Source organism: Meriones unguiculatus, chromosome 4, assembly GCF_030254825.1.
Source record: "Meriones unguiculatus strain TT.TT164.6M chromosome 4, Bangor_MerUng_6.1, whole genome shotgun sequence".
Lineage (NCBI taxonomy): Eukaryota > Metazoa > Chordata > Mammalia > Rodentia > Muridae > Meriones > Meriones unguiculatus.
In genome coordinates this window covers 95,956,305-95,964,250 of record NC_083352.1, presented here as the reverse complement: position 1 = coordinate 95,964,250, position 7,946 = coordinate 95,956,305, and the positions used below count along the sequence as shown (strand labels likewise).

Here is a 7,946-nt window from a genome sequence, read left to right as displayed (position 1 = left end):
CAACAGCAGCAGGAGCAAACAGCAACCAGTAACAGCAGCAGGGGCAGCAGCAGCTGGCCCTCTTGGGGATCTGTCATTTATATGCTCTCTGAAGTGCCCCCAGAATTCCAAACATAAACTGTGCTCGGCTGGCAAAATCATGCCCTTGTCACAGCATGAGACAAATCATAATCAGCTGCTGTGGACAATCTGAAGCAGCCCCACATCCCACACCTGGGAATGTATTCCCATAACATTTCTGTGGGGTTTTTTTGTTTGTTGTTTGTTTGTTTTAAATTCTCACTGCAATTGGCTGCTTTTAATTACTTATAAAAATTAACTTTTAAGGGCTGGAACCATGGCTCAGAGGTTAAGAGCTCTTCCAGAGGTCCTGAGTTCAATTCCCAGCAACCACACGGTGTCTCACAACCATCTACAATGAGATCTGGTGCCCTCTTCTGATGTGAAGGCACACATGCAGATATTGTATACATAATAAATATTTTTTTTAATTAACTTTTAAAAATTATTTTTATGCCTAACGGTGGTGGTGCAAACCTTTAATCCTAGCACTTGGGAGGCAGACACAGGTGGATCTCTGTGAGTTTGAGGCTAAGCCTGGTTTACAAATGGAGTCCAGGACAGCCAAGTCTACAGAGAGAAACCCTTTCTTGAAAAAAAAAAAACTAACAAACAAACAAAAAAGAAAACTATGATCACTAATTAATAAAATGACCTACCGGCTTGCCTACAGCCAGATGTCATGGAGGCTTTCTCTCAATTGAGGCTTTCTCGTTCTTCTCCAGTGCCTCCAGCTTTTGTCAGTTGGCATAGAACTAACCAGCATAACTGACCCCTTGTCATCTTGACACACAAACACATCATTATTAAGCTCCAACCTTTTCTTTCTTATCTGCAAGATTTCACATTAAAAACATAAATCACCTTAAAAGATCCACGGTCCCTACAAATTCAAACACATTAAAAGTTCAGTTCTTTAAAAAAAAAAAAATCCAAAGTCTCTTTCAAAATCAAAAGTCTCTCAACTGCAGGCTCCTATAAAATTAAAAAAAAAAAAAAAGAAATAAGCAAAATATTTTATTTCAAAAGCAAAGAACCAAGGGACAGCCACATAAATTCAAAGCAAAACTGGGACTGGAGAGATGGCTCAGCAGTTAAGAGCACTGGCTGTTCTTCCAGAGCACCCGGGTTCAATTCCCAGCACCCACATGACTGCTCACAAACATTTGTGATTTCAGGTCCAGGGGATCAGATGCCCTCTCCTGGCCTTTGTCAGGAACTCATATAGTGCACAGACATACTTCAAAGCAATTTAAAGCAAAACCAAACTCCAATCATGTAAATAACTCCAACAATACCACAATGTTAATTTCATCACAATTATCTGGGAGCTTATTTTAAGGGGCCTGGGTCACTTCCTTGGCTCTGCCCTCTGCGGCACACCGGTTGTCTTCTCCGCTACAGCTGCTGCTGTTCATGGTGGTCATCCCGAGGTACTGGCATCTCCAAAACGCTGGGGTCTGCTGCAACTGGGCTGCACTTTCACCAGTGGCCTCTCCTGGGCTCTCTTCATGGAGCCAAGCCTCAACTTCTTGCCACGAACCCATCAATCCTGCGCCTTCACCAGTGGCCTCTCCTGGCCTCTCACAGTGCCAAGCCTCAGCTGCTCTCCTTGACCCCTTCATGCCCTCAAAACCAGTACCTCCTGGGTAACATTTATACTGCTAAGTTTGGCTGCCAGCAGGAGGTGCAATCCTGGCAGCCTCTGGAGCGCAGCTTCTGTGTGCCAACCAGAGGGCTTCGCCCCACTGATGCTGGCCTCTCAGCTCCAGCTGACCACCATCAATCGTCTCAATAAAGCAAAGGTTTCACTTCCGTGGTGCGGGGCTCTTGTTCAACACCGCTGACCCTTCAGCCCCAGCTGGCCACAACCACAGAACCTTAATTCAAGACAACAAATATGCAACGGCCCCAGTAACCTTTAAGGAACTCACAAACTTTCCTCTGGAACTCCACAAGCCAGGCCTCCACCATCTGTGTTGCTCTCAACACTGTTTTCCTCTAGGCTCCCACAGGAACAGCTCACCCAACTTTGAACACGCCATGATTTTTCTCACCCAGAATCCCAAAGCCCCTCCACAGTCCTCCCAAAGACAGATGGTCAGGTCTGTCACAGCAAAACCCCACTCTCCTGATATGGAGTTTTGTCCTAGTAAGGGTCACTCTGGCTGTGATGAGACACCATGACAAAGGCAACCTGGGGAGGAAAGGGTTTATTTGGCTTACACTTCCACATTACGGTTCATCATGGAAAGAAGGCAGGACAGGAACTCAAACAGGGCAGGAACCTGGAGGCAGGAGCTGATGCGGAGGCCATGGAGGGCGCTGCTCACTGGCTTGCTCCCCCTGGCTCGCTCAGCCTGCTTTCTAAATAGAACCCAGGACCAGCAGCCCAGGGGTGGCCTCACCCACAAAGGGCTGGGCCCTCCCCCATCAACCACTAATTAAAAAAATGCCCTACAGGCTTGCCCACAGCCTGATCTTACGGAGGCCTTTTCTCAATTAAGGCTCCATATTTATGTACGAATCTGCGTGGGTAATGACAGAAGGCTCCTGCAGCTAATTAGCCATAAAGCCTAGCCGATCAGTGCGCTCCAAGCACAGTGAAAAATCTCGTCTCAAAAATTAAATAAAGCTGGGCAGTAGTGCCACAGGGCTTGAACCCCAGCTCTTGGGAGGCAGAGGCAGGCAGATTTCTGTAAGTTCAAAGCCAGCCTGGTCTACAGAGTGAGTTCCAGGACAGCTGGGAAACCCTGTCTTGAAAAACAAAATAATAATAATAATAATAATAATAATAATAATAATAATAATAATGTGGAGTGCTATCAAGGAAGACACCAGATGAAGACCCCGCCCCACATGGGTGTGCATGCACACAAACATACAGAAACATATACACACACCACAGATAGAAACATACACGCCATTTTTGTTTGTTTGTCTTTGAGACAAGGTTTCTCTGTGTAGCAGCCTTGGCTGTCCTGGATTCGCTTTGTAGACCAGGCTGGCCTTGAACTCACAGTGATATGCCTGCCCCTACCTCCCTGAGTGCTGGGATAAAGGCCTAGGCCACCGCACCCGGCTCACATATGAAACTTTTAAAGGAGGGTAAATCAGGGGCTGGAGCGACTGCTCTGTGTTTAAAAACACCGGCTGCTCTTTCAGAGGACTCCTACTCATTACCCCGGAACCAACAGGGCAGCCCACAAGTGTCTGTTAACTCCAGTCCCGGGGTCTTGTGCCCTCTTCTGGCCGCTCTCGGAACTGCATCCAGGGGAACCCCATACACACGGTGCGGAACGCAGTACAATAGTGAGTGGAGGCTGAGAGAATGGGGTGTGCATTGCCATTGCCGGGAGGGATGAGGTGTAGAAGGATCATGGAAGGCCTCATGAAGAAGCTGCCAACCGAGTGAAGACCCGAAGGAGGCCATGGAGGGAAACATCCCGGTCTCTGGAGGGACAATGTCCTTGAATGAGGAACTAGGTCAAAGCATGAGGCCATGATGTGTTCCTAGGAGAAACAAAGAGGTCACTGAAGCAGAGGGTGATGAGGAGGGTGGAAGGGAGAGGGCAGGAGGAGGCCAGATAAGCACCTTGTAGACACCTTAAAGACCCTGGCTCCGTGGCTGGCCATAGTAGAGCACGCCGTTAACCCCAGCACTGGGGGATCTTTGTGAGTTCACAGCCAGCCTGGGCTACACAGTGACACTTTTTTTCCAAGACAGGGTTTCTCTGTGTAATAGCTCTGGCTGTCCCGGAACTTATTCTAGAGACCAGAGACATCTGCCTGCCTCTGCCTCCCAAGTGCTGGGACTAAAGGCATGAGCCGCCACTGCCTGGCTGAGACCTTTTCTAAAACAGAAAATAAAGTCTTTGGCCTCGAATAAGATAGAAAAACCAGTGGCAAAGCTAGGGGAGAGAACTGATATAATCTAACCAAGTAAAAAAAAGGCAGATGCCATTTCCATCCATCCATTTATCCATCCATTCATGCCTCCATCCATCCATTTATCCATCCATTCATGCCTCCATCCATTCATGCCACGTAGAGCCGCCTGCCCGGTACACTACACCACAGAGTGACCCTGGCAGTGATTGTGGGTTCTATGCTGATTACAAAGCACAGAGCAGGAATGAAGGATTCTCAGCACTGACCTTCTTGCCCACGCCTCCCTGAAGCCAGAAGAATGGCCCCAGGTAGCTGCAGGGCTCTGCACTCCGAAGGCTCCGTGAACCTGCAGTTTATAAATAGCATCCCCTGTGGCGGAAGCGAACTGAGCTGCTCCGTGAGTCAGAGCCGCGCGGAACCACAGACCACCCTCACCACGGCCCCCCTCCCTCCTCCGGCTGCAGTGCTGCTGTTCTCGGATGGCCCTCAGGTACCCCGAGACACCCCCTCCTTACCACGTAACCAAAGCAGGGGCTCTGCTTCCAACTCTGACCCTTTCTGCTCCCCTGCACTTCTTCCTTCTTTCAGGTCAGGAAGCCCACTGTCTCGTGAGATCTGAGGCACAGGGTTGTATAATATTTTGGCTCTAGTTCTATAGTGGATCCTACCCAGATTTCAGGCCAAACTCTTTGAATTCTTTTTTTTTTTAATGGCATTTAGTAGTGTGTGTGTGTGTGTGTGAGCATAGTCTCATATCACAGTGCACATGTACAGGTCAGAGGACAATTTTCAAGAGTCATTTCTCTCCTTCCACGATGTAGGTTCATGTAGGATCGAACCCAGGTCCTCAGGATTGGTGGTAAGCACCTTTTGTCACGGAGCCATCCCAGAAGCCCCGCTCTGCCAGTTCGTGCAACCCTGTGACCTTCACTGCACTCATGGACGCCTCCTTCCTAACATGGAGATACAGAGGATGATGATGACGATGATGACGATGATGATGATGACGATGATGACGATGTTGGTGATGACGTTGGTGACGACGACCTTACCTGCTCTGAAGTAGTGTATGAAGAGAATCCACTGTGCAGCCCCGGCCTCGGCAGGCAGTAGCTGCTCAGTGGATGGAGCAACAGCCCCTGTGCGCGACGGTATGACAATCCAGAGGTAAGTGACAAGAAGACAACCGCTTCCACCGACCCGGTCACACCCGCCAAGACTTTGAAGCACGAGGCCCTGAGCTCTAAAATCTCCAGTCTTCAGAACTGAGTTTCGCAGTCCGTCACGCACAGGAACCTGGAAACCGAGTCTGGGAGAGAACCATGTGTCTTATCCAAGGCCACCCTGTACTCCATATGGCGGAATCTTAGTCGGCAGAAGACACAGTCATCTTGCCAGGGGCCCAAGGACACAAGCAGATGCCGTGTGTGGAAGCAAAATGAAAGCTCACACAAGGAGCGGGTAGTCTCTGCCTCCCTGCTGAGCGCATCAAGACGCGCCCTGCTACCTGCTACCTGCCTTTGCCCTGCAGCTTCCCCCCAGAGGTGGGGCTTTCTCGTTTTGTTTTTAGACTTGCTTATAGCCAAGTTCAAGGCTGGCCGGGAACTCACTATGCAGATGAGGATGACTTCGAATCTCTGATCTTCCTGCCTCTACCTCCAGGGAACTGGGACGATGGGTGGGTGCAGCCTTGCCTGGCCTATGTGGTAATGGGATAGCAGCATGCCAGGCAAGGCTGCTACCAACGGAGCTACCCCAGGCTCCCCACGACGACGACTGATTCAGGCACACTGGCTTGTGCCTCCAGTCCCAGCGCTTAGAAGGCAGAAGTGGGAGATCTCACAGGCACACGGTGAGACCTTGCCCCAAAATTCTTAAAGAAATGTTTATCATTTGTTTATATTTTTAGATTATATTTAGTTATTTTTATTTGTGGTGTGTGTGTGCACCTATGTGAAAGCAGGTGCCCTCGGAGGCCAGAAATGTCAAAGTCTTTCTTTCTTTCTTTCTCTTTCTTTCTTTCTTTCTTTCTTTCTTTCTTTCTTTCTTTCTTTCTTTCTTTTTCTTTCTTTCTTTCTTTCTTTTTTCTTTCTTTCTTCTCTCTCTCTCTCTCTCTCTCTCCTTCCTTCCTTCACTCTGGCTGTCCTGGAGCTCACTCTGTACACCAGGCTGGCCTCAAACTCACAGAGCTCTGCCTGCCCCTGCCCCCCAAGTATTAGGATTAGAGTCATGCACCACCAAGCCTGGCCCATGTACGTTATTTAAGGAGAAATGTCTAGGTGAGCATTTGGCCCCACTGCTCCCCACACCCTTTGCTATTCAGGGTTATGTCTGCTCATTGCCCTTTCCATTCTCCAAGTTCCTAACCTTAAATTCCCTCCACTGTATCAGAGGCCTGGCATAGTACAAAGGATAAACATTTGGGGTGTCCGATGAAGCTGGGTTCTCAGCTGGCCTGTCCTTTCCTAGCTGTGTGACCTTTGGGCTAGCCCCTTCATCTCTCTGGGCTTTGTGAAAGCACGTATTAAGTGATTTCTATGATATGGCACAGGACCAGGGGCTTTGCAGTAGGTGACCACAGCCTCTGTCTTTTGGGGACTTTTATTTTGGTGAGGGGACATGCAGAGACATAGTAGGCAAGCAGATGGTTTCACAAGGGCTGTGTTAATGAAGACCTCAGGACAAGGGAGTGTGATGCGCGCTGCTAGAGGACGGGCCTTTTTTAAAAATAGGGTGATCGGGGTGAAAGTGACATTTGAGCCAGAGCGCGGTGGTGCACACCTTCCATCCCAGCACGCAGAAGTGGCTGGACCTCTGTGAGTTCGGGGCCAGCCTGGCCTACACCGTGAGTTCTAGGATAGCCAGCTCTACATAGAGAAAGAAACCTGACTCAAAAATAAATAAATAAATAAATAAATAGATGGATGATTGATAGACAGATTTTTTTTAAAAAAGTGCCATTTATTCTGAGCCCTGGGTGACCTTTGGTGCATGGAGCTGGGGTGCCAGGGGCGAAGAGGAAGGGAGAAAGGGAAGAAGTGAAGTCAGAGCACGCCCGGGTGTACGCACAGCCCGGACGCTGCCGTGTGGGGGAGGGGGAGAGGAGACAGGCGTACAGTATCCAGCAGGCGCTCAGCAAAGGGTAACCGTTAGGACTGGCGATTTTCCTCACTGCTCTCCTCCTCCTTAGGGGACCCTCCCCGAGCTACCCTCCCCTCCCCTCCCGCGCAGTCTCCACCACCGCCCCTCCCTGACGGCAGGATGGGGATGGATCCCGGCAGCAGGAAGGCGCATCCCCCACTCTCTCCTCCCTCCCGTCCTCCTCCGAACCCTCCCACCGCAGCCCAGTGATTTTCCTGCCTCTTCACAAGGCGATTTTATTAAACATCTCGAAAAAATATTCTCTCACTCCCTCTCTCTTTATTTATAAAAATCAACTTAACACCCTGCTCCTTTGTTCTATTTGGATTCTGGAACAGCCTGATTTATATTTAGCCGAAATCCCGCTCCTTTCCCCACAGATTCCGGCTGAGCCCCGACTCAGGGGCTGCAGGAGGAGGAGGGCCCGGGGCTGGGGGCTTGCAGGGTCGGCCCCTGCGGGCGGAGAGCATCCTTCCCGTGCTGTCTAGCGCAGCTCTCCTGTCACCCATCCCGTAGAGGTGTCAGGGAAGGGGGCAAAAGCAGGAAAGACTGAGCCCTAATCTGGAGCCAGGCTCGGAGAGGCAGAGGTTTCTGTACGTGGGTCTGAGTTCAAGTCCAAGCTCTCCTCATCCCTCCCTGTTTAGATGCCGAGGAGAGGTAGAGGTTGTCAACATACACTTGAGATGGAAGTGAGCACAAGGAACCGCTCAGCACAGAAGCTGCTTCTTCCCAGAAGCCTTCCCAGATTAAGCCCCATCTAATCTGCTAACAGCACCCACCTACTGACACTGAGATTAGTCTAGAGATAATGAGCAAGGGCCTCACAGGGCCGCAAGGTGAGCAGAAATCCGGAC

General features: G+C 50.0%; 1 long non-coding RNA gene across 1 annotated transcript; it reads right to left on the bottom strand.

Moving 5' to 3' along the window:
* Positions 1 to 2,247: 2,247 nt before the first annotated feature.
* On the bottom strand, positions 2,248 to 4,757 carry LOC132653707 (uncharacterized). The gene is made up of 3 exons (XR_009591513.1): positions 4,467 to 4,757; positions 4,218 to 4,297; positions 2,248 to 3,573 (listed from the first exon to the last, which is right to left on the bottom strand). It is a non-coding gene; the product is annotated as an uncharacterized LOC132653707 (long non-coding RNA).
* Between the last annotated feature and the right edge of the window lie 3,189 nt (positions 4,758 to 7,946).